At 42.5% G+C, this 20263-nt stretch overlaps 1 protein-coding gene across 4 annotated transcripts in view; it reads left to right on the top strand.

Annotated features, from left to right (window-relative positions):
• The first annotated feature begins 290 nt into the window (after window positions 1-290).
• LOC144763260 (uncharacterized) overlaps window positions 291-20263 on the top strand; it is a 133578-nt gene continuing 113605 nt past the window's right edge. For 2 of the 4 annotated variants that reach the window (XM_078648709.1, XM_078648708.1), the window contains exon 1: window positions 295-441. The gene's annotated coding sequence lies outside the window, so the exon portion shown is untranslated. Of the gene's footprint in view, window positions 442-20263 lie in introns of all 4 variants that reach the window. The other 2 variants (XR_013596200.1, XM_078648710.1) reach the window with 2 other exon arrangements.

Raw genomic sequence — 20263 nt, 5'->3', positions numbered from 1 at the left:
CGGGGGCGGACCCTAAGTTTGCCGTCCGGTACAGGAAAGAGTGGGGGTGGCACCGCCAGACAACTTGCTTTTGGGGGAGGGGCAGACAGACGACTTGTTCTCGGGGCGGGGGGATGGTGGTAGTCGACAGACACGACTTGCACGTCCGCCGACCCCAAAAACAGTCTCACCCCATAGCTACGCCACTGGTATTACCATATGGATGGAAGCGATCAATATGTTCGGGTACTGCTAGTACACTATTATCCCATTAGTTAGCAATGGTTAACTATTATCTCAGTAGGACAACAGAGTTCAAAGTCAAGGATTATTCACTCATGGGCACTGCAGAGCCTTGCACAACATGGTGAGAAACCAGCACCTGGCCTCACACCTGATATAAGTACAGCAAACTGCAAACACCAAGCCCCCATCTAGGACCTCGACGTACTTGTTATTAAGGTAGGTGTGAAAGTATTGTTTAATAGTGCAGGTAGCTTACTTCTTTGTGATGCAGTTTAGGGAAATGAAAGAGCAAGCACGAGAAACCAGGATTGGCAGAGACAGTAGGTGAGATTTTAATGTTCCAACATATGTAAACACAGGCGTTCACAAATGATGTTTAAGTGCGTTGCACGCATAAGTGTTGTTTGTCACGTTACAGCCTGCCCTACTGGCTTTGTCAATGGTGGGGAAACAGTAGCACATTTTTACCGAGATGCTATTAGAAGATAATTGAATGCGGGAAATAGTTTCATGTATGACTGTACTTCTCAGAGGCAAATTGTCCCTCATACATTTCAATGAAAGCACCTCCTCGAAAGAGAATGCTTCACCAGAGTCAAACGGAAGAGACATCTGGGTGTAGCCGACACCCACTCTAGGATTATTTTAAACAATCTGTAACAAAAATGTCTTGCAGGAGGCTACACGACCTAAAAAACCTTCCTACGTATGTTACAATGTATTTTTGTGGCTGATTTGCTCGCAGAATATATTTACAGCTGAATTCGAACAGTTGGCTGATAACTTGGTTCACCATTTTCTTCAATACTTGGGTTCAGTTCCTTGCAGACATCTTTGCGGAGAATTAAGTGGCCATTTGACCGGTATTTAAAACTCTTCATAATAGAACATGGCGTCCGCTTTGTGTTTTCCAGATGCAAATGTTGGATCTGTTTTCACAATTTATCTGAACGTCCCTCACATTGGTTGACAGTGGTTCAAACGCTTTCTGATCACTTCTGTGTGATTCCGGTTGATTTAACCTCCTAACCTGCCACGGCCGGGCCACATTGCTCTTTTATCTGTCTGTGATCGATAAACTGATCCCAAGAAAGGGGCAGTAGTAACACCTGTACTATATAGCACATAGAAACGATCAAACGGTGGAATTAGTGAAAACATGATTTCTGATTACGCCCTTTGGTTTGCCTTTATAAGGTGTCAGACAATGGAATCTTTTACAGATCAATAATGCACACTGTTAGTAAGTTCACATTTGGATGTTAGAACCGACTCCCAACATGAGGGTGGACGGAAACTGTTGCTGACCCAGCGCAACTGCAACCACCGAGCTTTGTGAGGCCATAGCGCTCACCACACGCTACTTGAGGATTTTCCCGAACTTATGTGATCAGTAGCACTGGACCCCGGCTGTCTGTTGGGGGAAACCAGCAGCTCTCCCTGCACGCTAGGTATGCCAAAGGGAAAAGTGTTCCTCACATTCTAATATGAAATCCAGCTCTTGCTACATGCTTGTTGAACCAATAAAGGGAGAGTATAAAGCGCTCGCCATTCACTATGTAAACACAACATTTTGCTGCAAAATCTTTGTAATAGACTTTCATGCACCACTCACATCACAACTAAATGAAAGAGAAACAGTACTTAAAACAATCTGTCGCTGAATTATTCAAGGTCGTCGATGAATTATTCAAGGTCGTCAGGGCAAGCCTTGCAGAACAGAGCTGGCTCTATCAGAGGGCCAGAGCCCACTTTGCCCATGCCTTAAAATGTCTCTGTCCAGGTGACATAAGCTTAAAAGTGGAAGCACAAACCATTTGTCTCTGAGCCATGCAGTTTCTGTCATCAGCACTTCTCCATTTTTTCAACAAGAGCAGTTCAAGCATGAATGGCAAAATATCCTAGTTTGCAAACGTTTTCTAAATAATTCTGGTTCTGCAATTTTTACCGCATAATGCATCATATGCAGCATAATTTGATGATTTTTACCCAAAAATAGTTTGTAGCGCAAACGGATCAAATGTTACTAAAAATTTGACTAGTGTTTCTGCGAAGTGGACGGCCCTTTGCAAAGGTTGTCTGATCACCTTTGTCACTGCTGGATTTGTATGTTACACTGGTACTAATAAGGCAACATTTTTCCAGAGACTGTTACCATCTGTAAAAATAATAAAGTATCAGAAAATATACTGCATTACGCTGCAGCCTTCCTTTTGCAGTATAATTTAGTTTGGTATAATTTTTTCCTCCATTGCTTCATAATTCCAGTGGCCCCAAAGCAGACAGCACATGTTAAAAGTGTTTGTGCATGAAGCAGAGAGACCGTGAAGTTTGTGAACTTAGGGGCCTATTAGGATGGCGGATGGACCTGCGTCCGTCCGCCACCCCAGAGGTGGAGGGACCGTCCGCAGGGGCAGTGGCGGTCCCTCCGTGCGAATTAGGATGTGACCGCCACCCTGGCGGTCACATCCTGTATTTTTAACATTGCAGCGGGTGCTGCTTCAAGCAGCACCCGCCGCAATGTTAAAACTGCATGCAGTGCATTTGCATGCACAAAGCGGCAGGCACCGCGCGGTGCCTGCCGCTTTGTGCATGCAAATGCAGGGGTGCACCCCCCCCCCTTCACCCTGGGGAGCCCGCATTGGACCTCCAAAGAAAAGACCGTATGCCTTTTCGTGGCGGCATTGCCGCCGTGGAAAGGCATGTCAAAAGGCAAATCCTAATATGACTGGCGGTGTCTAAAATACAACGCCACCATATTAGAGCTTTTCTGCCGCGGTCTGAAGGCGACCACAGCGGAAAAGCGGCGGACAGTCTCCCCGTCCACCGATGACCCCCCAGCCATCCTAATCTGGCGGGGGGTCTTTCCAGCGGTGAATCCGCATCCTCCAGGCCGGCAGTGGCTTCCGCCGGCCCAGAGGATGCGGATTCACCGCTATCATAATCGGCCCCTAAGTTTGGTGTGCTTGCTAGTCCTGCATTGCTGACCCCTGATGAGTTACAGCTACTACTGATGAAACAAGGCCAATGGGGGTTCCAATGGGTGAGGTGGACTGGCCTCAAGGGAAGGGCCAGCTTTAGCTCTGGTGGAGCCCTGTGCGGCAATGTTTCTTGGTGCCCCCCAATGACTCCTACCGCCACTGATTCCCTCATTACCACCCTTTAACAGTGCCCCTCAAGTCTCCATAACAATACTCTTGCTCAGATGAATTTAACTTGATTTACAGCACCACTGATTCCAGCGTAGGGTGTCAGAGCACTTTACATCACACTCATTACACAGAGACAATATTAATCATATGTTTGTAAATCTCTTTATAGGAAATGTTACATAAGACAAAGGTCTGTTGGACTGGTCTTGAAGGCTGAACCTGGTTCCCCAGTTCCAAATTCGGCAGCTCTGACCATAGTGCCACATCCTCTCCTCCACTGAACACCATACTGCCCCATTGATAGAAACTTGCATTGCCTTCAGCTACAACCCAATTGTGGCCTGCTATAAACTCCTGGATGCGACACAATTCAAATTACGCATTAAACAAGAGTAATATGCTGCCTAAAAAAAAAGTAACAAAATAATGGAAAAAGCAAACACTCATAGGAAATGAAAGTTTAAGTAAAGCATGTGAAATGTAAGCAGGAACAACATGGTTACCTTGACGCTTTTACATTAATTATTTAGATAACAGAGAGTGCTTTTGCCAGCGGCAGAGCAGAAGTGGACACTCTCCTTGTCTTCTCTGGACAAGAAGGAAGAGACAGAGTCCTTTTCCTACTCTACGTCCCCTGCCACGAACGCCGAGCCGTATCTGTGGACCATGGCTATTTCTGCCAACCTGGGACACATGTTCAAAATAAAAAAGCAGGGATCGGAATCTCTCAAATTAAAGAAGTAGGTGTGGTGCTTTTAGGAAGCACTAGGAAAAATAGGGGTTATGACCAAGTCACCATCCCATACCTGAGCAAGGGACATCAAATGATGTAAATGAAAAAGAAATTGGTACAGAGGGATCAATCCAACATTTAATTGCAAACAAGATATAATTAATTATCCTGTTGGTCACGAATTTTTTTTAAATCATTAATGTTCACAAGTTATAAAAACATATACGTGTCAAATGACAAGGTGGCGCACAGGAAAAATTAAATAATATAAACAATTGCTACATATAAACTAAGGACTGTACAACCATGTAAACAACCTAGCTAGCATTCATCTCTATATACAATACAATATACAAAATATATACATCACATCTCCAATATATACATCACATCTACAATATATACACTACATACACAAAACATATATACCCTAAAAAAACATAAACAATTCTAACGGTATCCACTCTTAACTCAAAGTGATACACATCAAAGGAAGTCCTAACGGCGCCAGAGGTATAATTCCTCTAAAAATTATTTATCAGGGCGCTTGTAATAGAATATGAATTATTTTGAATATTTATAAGGACTTTAGGAAGCAAGCAGACTACTTTGAGGGTTAATCATTGTCTTGCTACTAGAATGGCTGAGCTAGAATGCATGCAGTGAAACAACATGATTGGACAAAGTCACTACAAAAAATGTTTGAGCTTGGAGTCCAAAAAAAGAAAGGGAATCTGATGGACATAGTTTGTTTGGCAGTGAGGAGTGAAAACCCCCGGCAGAGCTGCATTTTCAATCTATTGCTGAAAGATGTTTAATTCCCTTCTCCATGCAGCATGCAGAGTATTCTAATGAAAGCTCTACTTTTATCTCTTGGGGTCCTGAATCATGCGCACTTGGAATTACCAATCCCATTCCCTTTCCCTGAAAACCACATTTTTGACCCCTGAAATGATGTACCCTCAGCAGCAGTTACCGTGTGACAAAGCAGTATGACTGTGGCTCTCCATTCTTGTGGAGAAGGTGGTAGCTGAGGTAAGGGTTGGGTAATGACCTGAATCTCCCGAAGTCCATTTTCCAAATTTGTTTTTTCTTTTTGAGAGGTAAAGCAAGGTTCATTGATGGTGAGACTAGTTAAACGACGATGATTCGAAAAGTGTGGCAAAGCAGATTATTTTCAAAACAAAGTGTTTTGAAGTATATAAACGATTATTGCTTTAAACCCAGGTCATACAAACAGAATGTCTGAAAATATGGATTATAAGCTTGTTTTTAAAAATGCCTCCTACCTCTGCCGGTCACACTTAAATACTTGTGTGCCACCCAGTCGACAATCAAGTTCAGGGATCAAGTGACAAGACCAACACTGTGCCTCCAGTTCAGGTAAGTACACATGTTCAGAGGGCACGGCAGGGGTTGAGAAGTTGACTGTTTTGTCAACAATCTCTGTCCAGGCTGATGCGGGGTCTTAGGAAGGAATGGACCCAGCAGGCTGTAAAACGATTACATCCTGCGCAAGAGGCTCGGGTAATGTGACTTCTCAGCTGGGGGGGTGCGAAAAGGAAAAACAAAGCTACCACCAGCCGGTGTGTCCAATCTTCGAAGCATGTGTGTGCTTCTGGTCACCAAAAGGATGGTGTGATTGTGGAAAAACAGCAGGCAAGACCCGCTCCATGGATCACCCTCGTGATGGCTGTTAACCCCAGAGTAGACTCACAGGAAGACTGGTTGGGGCACGGCTAATTGATATGTTAATTTCTGGCCTTCCTGCTCAGCGCTGTTCATGAATTGTATATCTCTGACGCATAGCATTTTAAATTTGAAGGCACAGTTGCATGCTCTCATATGTTAGACAATATTAGCGTGCTGGTGCTGCCTCATTGGCAGTGTGCCTCAATTGCAGTATTGTCAGAGGGGCGCTAGAATACGTGACTAATGCATTTTAATGTGATGATGCGGACACTAGCATTAAAATGTGTTAGTCGAAAGCCTAACCTAGCCCTGAAACTGTGAAAAGTACAATTTTAATACTGTTATTATAATTTTATTTTTCCTCCTCAAAGAGAGCATTTGTTAAAGTTAGAGTTAATCGCAGCGACCATCATGAGCTGAAATGTACATGAAAACTTGAACAAATGCAGACATGTACCCCGCAGCCCAGCTCTATTAAGAATAGCAACATAGCTGCTAAGGTTTGAAATTGCTATGTGGGATGGTTTCAAACCTGCCTTTAACACCGTTCACGTGGATCTGCATGTGAGGAAATGCACCATCTTTTCACTTTTTTATGCAAAAGTTTGGAGTGATATTTGGCACTGCACCGACACGCGGGCCTTGTTACTGGCACACATAGCTTGGGTGGCAGCACACATAGACCTTTCACTGCCGCTTACAGAGGAAAAAAGTTAGAAGGAACATTGGTTATAACTCCCCTGGGAAGGTGTCGCATTTTGACACATTCCCAGGTCTACCACCCATGATAAATCTGGGAATTCGCCAAAATCCATGGGTGAATGCATGGGAGCACCTATCCATGGAACGCCTTCCTAGGGTAGAGTACCTCAAGGCACTGGCTTACCAAGCCACGCAGGGCAAAGCAAGGTGTCTTTGCGTGGCTTGGTAAATCTCCTTCTAGATTTTGCATTACCCTGCACCCCCTGGCATGGTGCAAGGCCGACGCAAATCTTTTGATAAATCTGGCCCTTAATATAAAATATTATATAATATAATTTCCTGTGGGGTGTTATATTAAGTGAGTTGCATTATCTGTGGGTGGCCATGTGTGGTGCTAGACTTACTCCAAAGCTGGACTGTAGTACATTTACTACTGCTTTGTGACCTTTGAGCTGTAGTAACCTTAGAAGTGTAGTTTGTAAATTGCAGTTTGTTTGTTGCCCATTAAAAGTGTATCTCTCTATCAGGCTTGTGTGATGATCTTAGATATCGATAGAGCTTCACCTTTTCCCAAATTTACTTTTTATAATGAGATGTGGGGAAAATCTGCTATTATTCCATTGAGGAATGGCATGGATGTTTCTAAATTAGTAAGAGTGAGTAGAATATCTTCCCACATAAAATATTATTTTACAGACTCCTGCAGGAGTAGCAACTCCTTTCATTAGGTCCATTTGATGTATGGCAGCTGCAAGTGTTCTAGAGCTAACAAGAACAACATTAATGGCAGAAGACAGCCCAGGTGCATTCCAGGGTGGAAGTGAAAGGGATATGATGAACAACCTTCTTCATTTACTTGTGATGTAGGGGCAATAAAGTGTGTGCCTAATCTTGCTCTGTGCAATGCGCTGAACATTGAGTCCCATTCTATCCAGTCAAATGCCTTTTTGGTGTTGAGTGACAGTTCTAAAGTCTCGGTTTGAGCATTTGTTTGAGTCATAACAGATGTGAGTGCACAAGGTTATTTATCTCAGTGGCAAGACCTCCTGGGATAGAGAGGAGGGAAATATATTAAAAAGCTTATTCGCTCTGCCAAAATCCTCTATGGTGCAGGCAGCACAACTGGAGCTGGGAATAACCTCCTGGGCAATAACAGCTTGTATGAGCCTTGTACGCTTCTGGCAGCGGTTGGGAGTAGGGGAAATCGCTAAAATCTCCCAATGGGCTAAGGAGGAAACTACCATTAGTGAGCTTCCCTGGGCAAAAGAGGTGAGAGCCTCAATAAGCAAGGCTTATGGGGTGTTAGATTTGAAGGTATGCTTGCCGCAAGACCCCATAATATTTGGGAAAAAAGAATTAAAGATTCAAGGGGTCAATATGTCCCGTAGTTATGATCGGGAATACCTTGCTCAAAAGACCTCGGTAGCACACATGAAAGTGGCTTGGGAGAGCAGTCAACACTTCCCCTACGTGGATCGGCTACCCAGCCATAATCTGAGGTGAGAAGTCTTGAAAATGCGAATTGGCATAAACCCAGGTTATGCGAATAACGGGGTTCGAAACCTAATGATAGGATGTAATGGGAAATGCACTTGCACTTTAGGAACCACCTGCGATATTTTACATATTTTATTAGATTGTACGAGATTTTTAGACTTTCGAAAGGAGTTTTTACATCCAATTTTTAAAAAATATAAGATTATTCACAGAATGCAAGCTGCTACTCTTTTGGTGGAAATGGAGAATTTAGATATAGCCTGTGCGTTGGGGAAATATATGAATAAAGTTAAGTTGGTCCTCAAATGCGCAGAAGAATATGTGTAGTGTAGCACCTACCTTTGAATAAAGGTAGAGATACCAAGGGATAACAGTAGTAAAAACTGCATTCTGAAGAAGTTATGTATAGGCAAAATTTTAGTGATTTTAACAAATAAATGTTATAATACTCCGTTTTAAAAGGAACAAGAGAAGTTAAACTACATGTATCTTTTGGTGTAATTGTGATTTTAATATTATCATGTTATGCTGCTGCTCTTTCTCTTTGTTGAATATTGTCATGTTTTGCTGCTGTCCTTTTTCTTATCATGGAATGTGGAATGTACTTTAAGGTTTTAACAAATCAAATAAAGTTTTGTTTGACTGACTGAGTGCACCTATGGTGCATGGAGGATCTGCTTGGTAAGAATCCCACTTGAGTGTGGCGAATAAGTGACAGGATCTCTTTTTTTTGATATTTACAATGATTTTAGCTAGTATTATAATAACAGCATTAAGCAGTAAAGTGAAGTGAAAACTACTATTATGAAGCGGATCCTTACCAGGTTTGGGTGAACAACACTATTAGAGCCTTATTCCATAAAGTTGTCAAAGAACTTTAAGTTTTTGCTTCCTTGTACACTTCACTTCATATAGTATTTCTAACTTACCTTCTTTTGGCCGTCTATAGAATTTGCAAGGGAAGCCGTCTTTGCCTGATGCTATTTCACCTTCCGTTATTTCATCCTCCAACATTTCTCTTCCCTCTTGTGTCAATTTAAGGAGTTTAATTTCTTGAAAGAAGAACTCTTCCACCTGTATGACATTCTCAGCCTCAGATAAATAGAGGCAATTATTTGACAAAATTATTGGATTTTCTTTTGAGAGGATTATCCACCTAATAGTATATGGCTGGTATTTCTACTGTTGCTTCACTTTTTCTAAGTTGAGCTTCTAGAAGGCAAACATTTTTCTTCCTCATCTCCCTAATGACAGCTTTAAGTGTATGGAGCCCTTTTCTTTCGTATATACCATCAGCTTAGCAGTGTACTGAACATGGCAGAGGGCACTAGTTATGGTGTGCATTGTGCATTGCGCACCGTAACTGGTGCATTTTAGGGATTTTTGTGTTCTGCCATTCCCACATGTTTTATATCCTAAATTTGTTTTTCTTTAGACAGGCATTTTGAACATGTAATGTCTATCGGTATGGATGATATGTGATTCCTATACCTTGCAACCCTCATTATCATCTGTAACATTTCTATATGTTGAGTTACCCTTCTGTGAATCATTACTTCATTGTGATATCTGAGTGATGTAAATTGCTCCGAACCTATATACAGGGATGAGTAGCACTAAAAAAAAAATATGAAAGAATGTAAAGTAAATCAGTAAATTATTCATGGTTATTAGTGTAAGAACTCAGGCAGATACATCTGACTTTCTTATAGCACACATATGTCTTTCACAGGGGGTTGGATAAGTAAAAAACTTGCCTTTAAATCACAGTTGGTCTCTTAGACACTTGTGAAGTGACAATAAGCTAAGGGCCAGATGTAGGTAAGTTCCATTTACCGATTCTTAAATACCGATTTTTCCGATTCGGTATTTCAGAATCGGTAAATGGTATGTAGGAAAAAATTCGGTAAAAAATACCGAATCGGTAAGATTCGGTATTTACCAAATCGGTAATTACCGATTCGGTATTAGCCATTGATTCCTTTGGGCCTTGAGGCCCATAGGAATGAATGTCAATTACCGAATCGGTAAATACCGATTCGGTAAAATTGTAAAATAGTCAAGGGTGGCAGGGTGTAACTTTGACACCCTGCTGCACGCCTGAATAGTGCATGTGTGCACATGTGGCATACATACATGCCCTAAGGGCATGTATGTCTGTCACATGGCACAGGTGTAAATGCACATTTATGCATTTACATAGGAATTCGGTATTTACCACCAACTAATAGTTGGTGGTAAATAACGAATCCTTAAAGCCCTGAAGCACTGTTTACAGTGCTTCCTACATATCATTTACCGATTCGGTAAATACCGAATCGGTAAATGATGATTCGGTAATTACAGAATCGGTAAATACCGATTCGGTCATTACCGAATCGATAAAATGCCTCCTACATCTCAAAAGGCTTTTACCGGTTGGTAATGGCCGAATTCGGCCGTTACCAACCGGTAAAAGCCTCCCTACATCTGGCCCTATGTGTCTTTGCTTCCTTTTCATGGCATTGTAACATCGGCATCAAGATAATAGCTCAGGCTAGGCCCCAGCCTGGATGAACAATATGAGGGTTGATTGCCCTTTAAGAGAACCATTTTTGTTTGGCCCAGCTTGAGGTGAAAATAAGAAACCTCCATCACCCTCTGCAGGTTGTTGTTCTGACCGCAAAGCAGACAGAGTACAGGAGCCCTTGACTTTGTCCCAGTGCTGGTAAATTAGACCAGAACATGTTCAGCAAATGTAACTAGGTCAAGCCCAGATGACAGCTTTAGTTCAATAAAAGCTGCCTTATATGGGATCATTTCAACGTTTTCTATTTTAAGTGGAATAACAGTCACGAAAAGTAAATTTTTCAGAGTGAAAGAGCGTGAGGCACTTTGTTTCCTTAAAGTGTTTTCTACCGCTGGCACCCAATATCCCATTAATGCATCTAATTAACAATCCGCCTCCTCATCACTGTACAAGGCCTAGCATGACATTGGAACTGCAGAGCACACATTGTAGGATCTGCTGGTAACACACTAACCAATGGTTGACAACTTTGCATTTGTCAGGAAACCATGGCCCTAGATCATCAGTCAGCCCCAGACCCGTTACTCTTACATGGCCTGCTGCTGCTCCAGGAGGAAGGACTTGCATGTTGACCAATGGGCTATGCAGTAGGGCTCGACATGACAGGAGGAAGATGACTGACAAGTGATCAGCTGCATGAGATAGTTCATTATTTGCCGATGGCTGCAAATAGACTTCATTGGTGAGAAGTCCCTCAGCAGCCTGAGGCCAGGCTCAGCAGGAAAGGGCACAGCAGCCAAAGCACAGGCTGGTCTGAGCAGTGAGAGTGCACATGATTCATCAGAAACATCTTTCGAATGGGAAGGAAGGGTATAGCTGACATATTAATATGATATGATATCTGAGGCAGGACAAAAAAGGACTTTTATAAATAATATACATAAGACGTGTAAAATAATGATGGGAATTGGCATACACAGATGGGTGACAAGATTCCCCAATATAGTCAATTTGGTGCTCACCGGCATAGTGTACCAGGCAAGGGGTTGCCTTCGAAAGAAAATTCGAGAGAATATGGAGTCCATGGAAGAGCGCTGACAAGGTTGACTTTTAATGGGTGGCATAAGTGGAAGCCCTCGGAGGGGAGGGGGATGCACCGGGGAGCTTTAATAAGATGCGGGTGGTGTTGTTTAGCCACAAATATCCGTAGGTCTGATGGTTAACTCCATGAGGTATTAAACGGTGGTCCTGCCATTAATGCACCTGTACTCGAAGTGGTATACCTCACAGTGGTGGCTGCTTCACTACCAGGTTGATTGAAATCAATTCATAAGTTTTTTTTTTTTAAAACAGATTTTATTTGTCAGGGGTCACATATAATGCAGGGCTGCGAAGCCCGGAGAGTCTGCACACATCAATATCTCAACAGTACAATCCTAGAATTTTTTTTATCAAAACAACCAACACCACCCCCCCTCCCCCACTCTCCATATATGCCAATGCTGCCACCCAGTTACATTTATTCTGTACGTTGCATGCCAAGCCTATCGAAACATTCCCTGCTCTCCATCTAGGAGCCACTTTGTCAAACATCTGGTAGGTCAGTCCGCTCAGGCGGCGGGTCCAGGTCTAGACCACGATAGTCCGCCCATCACTTCCATATCTTAAAATGCTTACGGGGGCATCCCCTGGCCACAAATACAGGCTGCTCAAGTCCCATACAGAAGTCCATCCCACTCTTCCAAGCAGACAGCGGCGGGGCCTGGGGTGCCTTCCCCGCCTTAGCAATGTCTCTCTTCGCCAGCGTTGTGCCAAGTACCAACAAGTGTCACTTATATCTATTGCCCCCTATCCCCTCTATCACGTGCAAAAGGCCCAATTTCGGCGTGCGCGGGAGCACCCATGCCAGAACCTCGGACAAACAAATGAACACTCCATTCCAGAATCTTTGCAGAGCCGAACACTCCCATACTGTATGGAGAAGCGTGCCCTTCCCCACCCCACATCGGAGGCACTCGGGAGAACTAATCATGCCCGCCCTCCAGAGGCGCATCCGGGTGAAGTATGTGCGGTGCAAGTATTCGAATTGAATCAGTCGCAAGCGCGTGGATATGGCCGCTCCCCTTGGGCTAGCCAGGGCCTCAGCCCAGTCCTCCTCCTCCAGCTCCCCAACGTCCCCGCCCCATGCCACCCTGAGTCTGTGTAGGTCAGTGGAACAGTAATTAATAAGTTTTTTTTTTAAATCCCTCTACTTCCAGTTTTTAATAGCTTTTTTGCCCTAATGCCTTAACTGATGAAGTGTAGTCAGCTCTACTTTCCTGCTTTTATGTCTGTTTCTTTATATTTTAGATGTGCGTAGACTTTTGTTTGTTTGATGAGAATGAACAGCGCAATCCTTTACCTAAAAAATATTTGTGCTTTTAGAAAGCGAGAAAAACTTTTTCATTTTTGCTGTTCAGAATCAATTTTCCGAAAAGTTGATCAGTGTGCTATGCTTCACCAATGTGTTATGCTGCATAATACACCGCAACAGAATTTCTATTTTTATAGAGGCAAAAATTTTGATTCAGTTTGTCACAGCATGCCGAATCTCACTGTTATTATAATCAGTATAACGGTTTTTTTTATCTAATGGTGCTACATCATTAGCTAACCAGATGGCAGCTAGAACTGAATGATGTTGAAGTATTTGTTTAAATAAATCCTCTACGATTTTGATTGGATGCCTGCCTGTTAAGATAATTATAGTAAGGCGGGAAATTCTTAAGAAAACAAACGTATTTGGAAGGGAAACTAGGACTAGATGGCAGTGAACGCTATCTTGTTGTGTAATTAATTCAGACTGAGGCAACGATGCAATTAACACATGCAAGATTGGCAAAGAGCACATGAGGTTTTAGTGCATAGTTCCCTGTAGAAGACAAACCCAGGTCTTCTGGAGGGTTGACAGTACCTGAGATATGTGAAAACAACTGGTGCAGGAGCAGACATTTGAGATGGAGAAATGGTAAATTTGCTCAGCTGGAAAACTGGACATATTGCTGAATTTTCACATGGTCAGATCTTTGTGGAAGGGAGAGCAGCCAGCAGGGTTGCTTGAAGGAACCAGCTGTGCCACCATTCCTAGACTCTCCCTCAACAGGAATGTATGAGAACCATACAGAAAGATGATTGGTCCTCTCAATGCTTTACACTCAAGGGCTTATTCTTCAAATGAAATTGAAAGAACAGCTCCAACTGTAAAGAGACTTCTTCAAAAAGTAATCTAGCATTTCTTCAAACTACCTTAATCCAAAAAAAACCCACATATGATAGGGTCTTTTACTATGACATGGCTACTATTGAAGCTCCTCTGCTTCAGCCCAGGTATGTGGGCCGTTGATTGTGATAAGACACAGATAACACAAACCTACTTTGTATCCAGCTCTATGGAGGAGGTGGGCACCTTCCCATTCTAGTCTCTACTGGCTATGTGAAGTTCTTTTACAGAGGTTGCACACAATATGCTGAACATTATTCAACATTAGTGTGAAAAAAGCTGTAGCCCACCAACCATTAGATGGGCATCAATCCATCTGCCCACTAAATCAATAGGAAACATCCCTTCTGTTGACGTAGAAGCGGGGCCTGCTAGATTAACTTCTATCCTAGTGAAAATTCCTTCAGGTAACCATGCAAACACTAGTGTTTGTCGATAAGCTGTGGAAATACCATCTTATTGATCTCCAACAATTACCTTATGATTAACCACTTAATTGCTGATGTCAATAGTAGGGAATCAGAGGTTTAAGTGGATAGAGAAGAAAGAAACCTGTGCTTTCCTTTACAGTGTCTCCAAACTGTGGGAAGCTCAAATGCTCTCTCAAATTTTTCAATTCGTTATCCACCCCCTGAACATTGACATATTTCACCAAAGACTCTTCCTCGGCTGTCTCAATGGAAGACAAACTGCAAAGCATCAGAAGCTGGAAAAGGCAGGATTCAGTCTGGATTTCTGAGATATGGACTAACCTATATTCTTTGCAATCCCTGTGGCATATTTTGTAGTCCAATCTAGAATGGCCACTGAAGATACCTGAGAGATACAGTTTGGCAATTAAGGTTATGGCTCTATAGGCTTATGATGCCTGGGCTAAAAAAAATGCTCTGCCAATGCTTTTCTTCATAGATAAAATCCATATACATAATGAAATGATAAGAAATAGATTAGTCACTTTCTGCATGCACATTGCAACAGCAGTGTTATAATAATTGACAACATCTTTTACATTGAAAGAGGCACACATACTCTTTTCGGAGGTGTTTATTGGCACCTTGCTTTCACCAATATAGCCCAGTAGGCGCCCCAGGCTTTTCTGGCAATGACACCAATGAAACACATTCCCCACTCCAGATTCACACTAATTAATTACATTCCCCACTCCAGATTCATACCAATGAAACACATTCCTCACTGCAGATGCACACCATTTAATTACATTCCCCACCCCAGATTCACACAAATGAACATATTCCCCACCCCAGATTCACACCAATTAATTTCATTCCCCACCCCAGATTCACACAAATGAACATATTCCCCACCAATTAATTACATTCCCCACCCCTGACTCACACCAATGAAACACATTCCCCACCCCAGATTCACACCAATTAATTACATAGCCCAACCCAGATTCACACCAATGATACACATTTATATCCGTAGACTTTACAGTAGTGAAAACTGAAATCAAGTTTAAAAACATAATATTTAGATGGAAAAAGAATGTGAGAGAGTTTGCTGTTTTAAGTTACAGCGTTTTGACTAATGGCACAGTTTCCAAGAATCAATTCTGAGTTAAATGCTAGGATTGGCTATACAAAACTATTGCGCACATCTGTCAATTTTCTCATGTAGATAGTGTATTCCCTGCACCACCTTTATGTAAAATGAACTGCTGTTTGTTTCAAATCAAGATGTGCAACCTCTTCTCCAATACATATTTCCTGTTATTCTGTTGTTCCTGTGTTTTCTACATTTACCGCTATATGTATCAAGCTATTTAGCATTCGCAAAGGCCGAAATTCTGCGAATTTCGGCCTTTGCGAATGCTAAATAGACAAATGGAATGTATCAAACAAGTTTGATGCAAAATAAGGATTAGCAAAATTTGCTAATCCTTATTTTGCGATTGCACTTAAGGAATTGCAAATTTTGCGATTCCTTAAATGCAATGTATCAAACAAATATTATGGAAAAAATGCCATTAAGGATTAGCAAATTACCACCAACTTCTAGTTGGTGGTAATTTGCGAATTCTTATCAAAAAGCTTTTTTGAAAAAAACCAAAGGTGCCATATGACGCCCATACATGCCCTTAGGGCATGTATGTGCGCCATATGCCCCCAAATGTCTTTTTCAGGGGTGCAGCAGGGTGTTCTTGAGACACCCCTGCACCCTTGGAAAAATCCCTAATTTGCGATCAGCAAATTGCTAATTGCAAATTGCACTTTCATTCCTATGGGCCTCCTGGCCCATGGAAATGAAGGGGTAATTTGCGAATGACAATTTGCTAATCTCAAATTAGGAATGCTAAGGAATCGCTATTGGAAAGCGATTTTGTACATACATACCGTTTTGCATTTCCTAAATAGCGATTCCTTAAAATTCGCTATTTAGGAAATGCAAAATGGTTTGTTGATACATATAGCGGTAATTCTCTTTCTTTCTCCTCCTATTCAGATTCTTTCTGGACTCTGTTTTTCTTTATTTCTCTGGGTTCAAAATGAATATGTTATCTCCGCCCAGCTTACAAAATCTTTCAACTTTCTTTACCATCCTTGATGCCACGTGATTAGTGCTAATTCCAAGTTTCCAACAAACAACTGTTCCAAAACTTTCATGAACATGTTTACTTCTCTCACGTTTCGAAATTGGTTGTTTGCAATAATTCAATAGAAATTGTGTACAAGGTAGCTTATGCTTAGTTTTATATTTGTGTTATTTGTCATAGCATGTAAAGGTAGAAAATTCGCCTAACTAGGGGGCCGATTATGATCGCGGACGGACTTGAGTCCGTCCGCGACCCCTGAGGAGGAGGGAACGTCCGCAGGGGCTGCGGCATTCCCTCCTAGCAGATTAGGATGTGACCGCCAGGGTGGCGGTCACATCCTCTATCTTTAACATTGCGGCGGGTGCAGCTTCAAGCTGCACCCGCCGCAAGGTTAAAAATGCATGCATCGCATTTGCATGCACAAAGCGGCAGGCACCGCGCAGTGCCTGCTGCTTTGTGCACGCAAATGCAGGGGGGTACCATAGGTACCCCCCTGCATTTGCGTGCACAAAGCGGCAGGCACCGCGCAGTGCCTGCTGCTTTGTGCACGCAAATGCAGGGGGGTACCATAGGTACCCCCCATGTGCACGCCTCACCCCCCTTTCACCCAGGGGGCCCGCAAAGGGCCCCCGAAGTGAAGGTCCGTATGCTTTTCCACGGCGGAAAAGCCGCCGCGGAAAAGCATAGAAGTACATACATCCTAATATGCCTGGCGGTGTCTGATAGACACCGCCAGACATGTTAGAGCTTTTCTGCCGCGGTCGGAAGGTGACCGCGGCGGAAAAACGGCGGACGGTCTTCCTGACCCCCCAGCCATCCTAATCTGGCGAGGGGTCTTTGAAGGCTCCGCTGCAGTTTTTCCGCATCCTCTGGGCCGGCGGACACTTCCGCCGGCCCGGAGGATGCGGAAACACCGCAATCCTAATCGGCCCCTAGTTTTGGGTCAATTCTGTCTCTTGCCACCTTTCAAATTAGATGTAAATACAAACTGAAATATTCAGACACCATGCAATATCCTGTGAGCTTGCTGTGTTCATAACAGAAACTAGTTTGGGGAGAAAAGTAATGCACTTTATTTGTTTAAGTAATTTTATTGAATTCTGTAATCACCATGGATGATGAGGTGTCAAGAGGGTGCGTAGCTGGGGTTGGGCAGGGGCAGAAACCGGGTAAGAAATCTTGAAGTTCCCATCATATCATTCCATAGGAACTGACTTGAGTTGGGGAGAAGGTAAGGTTTCGGGCGAGGAATGTGATGTCAAAGAGTTGAAATGTGTGTGTGTGTATATGTGTGTGTGTTTGTGTGTCTGTGTGTTTAGAGTGGCTTTCCTTAGGATTCAGAACTTCTGTGGAGTGATTGTACAGGAACTGTGATTGCATTCGCAGGAACCATTTTTTGTTTATATTGTAGATGATAAACCCTGATCTCCACCCAATAAAACAGAACACCAAGTCAAATTATGTAGAGCTATTATTAATGGGAGTAGATTGTCAGGGACTCCTATTCAATGTTTATTTTTGTAGAGAGTTGGCCTGTCTACTCAATTAAAACCAATAAAAACCTATAAATGCTGAGTAGACACACTGACCTATAGTGATCACATATTTTTCAATTACTGATTGGAGAATGGCAAAATTATCTAAAAAAGAACAATTTGACTTGAACTCCACTTGTTCTATTGTTATTATTGCATTGTCAGTTATCCAACTTTGAAGATGCTCCAAAATACTCCTTGCAACAACTATTTCTAGCTAGTCTAATAGGGCTATTTGTCTGTAACTGTTTGGGAGACCGAGAGAATCCGGACAATGATGCTACCAGTCCAGAATGCATAATCTATCTCTCCTCATGTATAACAAATATATTTAAAAAGCAGCTAAGAAGAGATAGGCCATAAGGTTGCCTCTACTTTTATTTCTGTAATTGGAATTTTATCTGGACTAATAGCACATGAGGATCCAGCTTTGATGATAAATGATTTAATCTGCTCTTAGTGAGGAGACAATATTCAGTCACAACTTCAAAGGGCTTGCATTAAGACAGAGAGATAATATTTAAATCGGAAGGATCAGAGGTATATAGTTGTATCAAATATTTAATCCATTCCTCGCTACTATTTGAATTTGAGTCAATAACCCTTATTACCCTTACCTTACAGAATCTTTTTGTTTTTTTCGTAATTGCTGCCTCATGCAATTCCACCCAGTTTCAGTTGGCACAAAGCTATTTGGTCATCATGCATTGTCTAGCTGTCCTCCTTTTTAGGAGGTTAAAACCTGCCATCTGGGATGCACCTATTAATTTCCCTAGTAGGATTTTGTTCAATGGGATCCTCCATTTTAGCTATATTATTTCCAAAAGCTTGTTGTGTTGACAGCTTTTCCCCAACAACAATTGTATATAAAATTCATACTTAACAAGTCGCTTATGATCAGACCCACAACTGTCATAAATAGCTGTTTTTAATACTTCACAGAAGTTTACTACTCTTCTCTTATTCCAATGAATGCGTCGATTAGATTGAATGAAGTTGACCTTCTTTCCTTTAATATTCCAGGGTATTAGTACTTCCAATATAAAATAAATTCTAAAACATAATATTTGATGATCGCAGTGGCAATTATTTGCAATGTTAATATCAGATAACAACCAGAAGCCAGAGTATGAGCCAAGAACGTAACCTGTTACGGAGGACCCCTAGCTCAAATGTGAGTATTGATAGCTGGAACATCCTTTTCTAATTTTCCATTGACAATCAATCATGTTCCCACAAACATTTTAAAATCAACAACCCACATTTATCAGCTTTATCACTAGGAGAGAATATGGGGGATGGAATATTTAGGGTTTCCTCTCTTTTTATGTCTTTATACAGCCAGATTCATGAAGCCAAATTGCGATCGCAATCGCTGAAAATCAGCATTTGCGATCGCAAATTGAAGAAAAGAAATTCATGACAGTGAAAACTCACAAATTGCGATATCGCAAAATAAAAATTGCGATTTCGCAAAGTAATTCACAGAATCCAGGAAGAAGGCCATTAGCGATTTGGAAATAGCGAGAAACCATGGATTCTGCGAATTGATTTGCGAAATCGCAAAATAATCGCTATCGCTATTCAAGAAAAATCGCAAATTGCGAAAAACCCGAAAATCGCTATTATCGCCGTGCAGTTTAAGGAGAACCCAAACCAGGTGGTAACCATTAAGGAAAAAAAAGAAAAAAAAAAAAACTTTAACAAATTACCAACAGGTGCAGGCCTGACCAAACACACTTAAGGATACCCAGCTGGAGCATGAGGACTCTCACAATGCCAGGACTCTACATGGTGGTCAGGCGGCGAAGGCTACAGCGAGCAGCAGGAAACAGACGCAGGATCCAGGAGCGAATATTCCGCCAGCGGGTCACCCTTCTGGGCCAAACTGATGAGCAAATTTACTCTAAGTACCGCCTGAATGGGGCAATGATCATCAAGCTGATCCGGGACCTAGACCCCCTGATGCAGCACACAACAAGGAGGACGAATGCCGTGCCCACCCATGTCCAGGTCTTGTGCAGCCTGCACCTACTGGCCTCCGGAAGCTTCCAGGGGGTAGTCGCTGTTGCAGGGGGGATATCCCAGCCCACCATGTCCCGCTGCCTAAAGAGTTTCCTGGAGGCAATGCTGAGCCGGCTACACCACTACATCTCATTCCCGACCACCCAACAGGACTTGAATGACACCAAGCTACAGTTCTACAACATCGCGCAATTCCCACATGTAATAGGATGCATTGACTGTACCCACATCCGCATCTGCCCACCAGCACAAACGGAATACATGAACTGCAACCGCAAGTCATACCACTCCCTCAATATCCAGATGGTGTGCAATGCCAAGACAATCATCACGGACATAGTGGCACAATATCCGGGGAGCACACATGACTCCTTCAT

This window comes from Lissotriton helveticus, chromosome 6, assembly GCF_964261635.1.
Source record: "Lissotriton helveticus chromosome 6, aLisHel1.1, whole genome shotgun sequence".
NCBI lineage: Eukaryota > Metazoa > Chordata > Amphibia > Caudata > Salamandridae > Lissotriton > Lissotriton helveticus.
The sequence above is the reverse complement of the archived record's forward strand: the minus strand, read 5'-3'. Positions and strand labels throughout refer to the sequence as shown.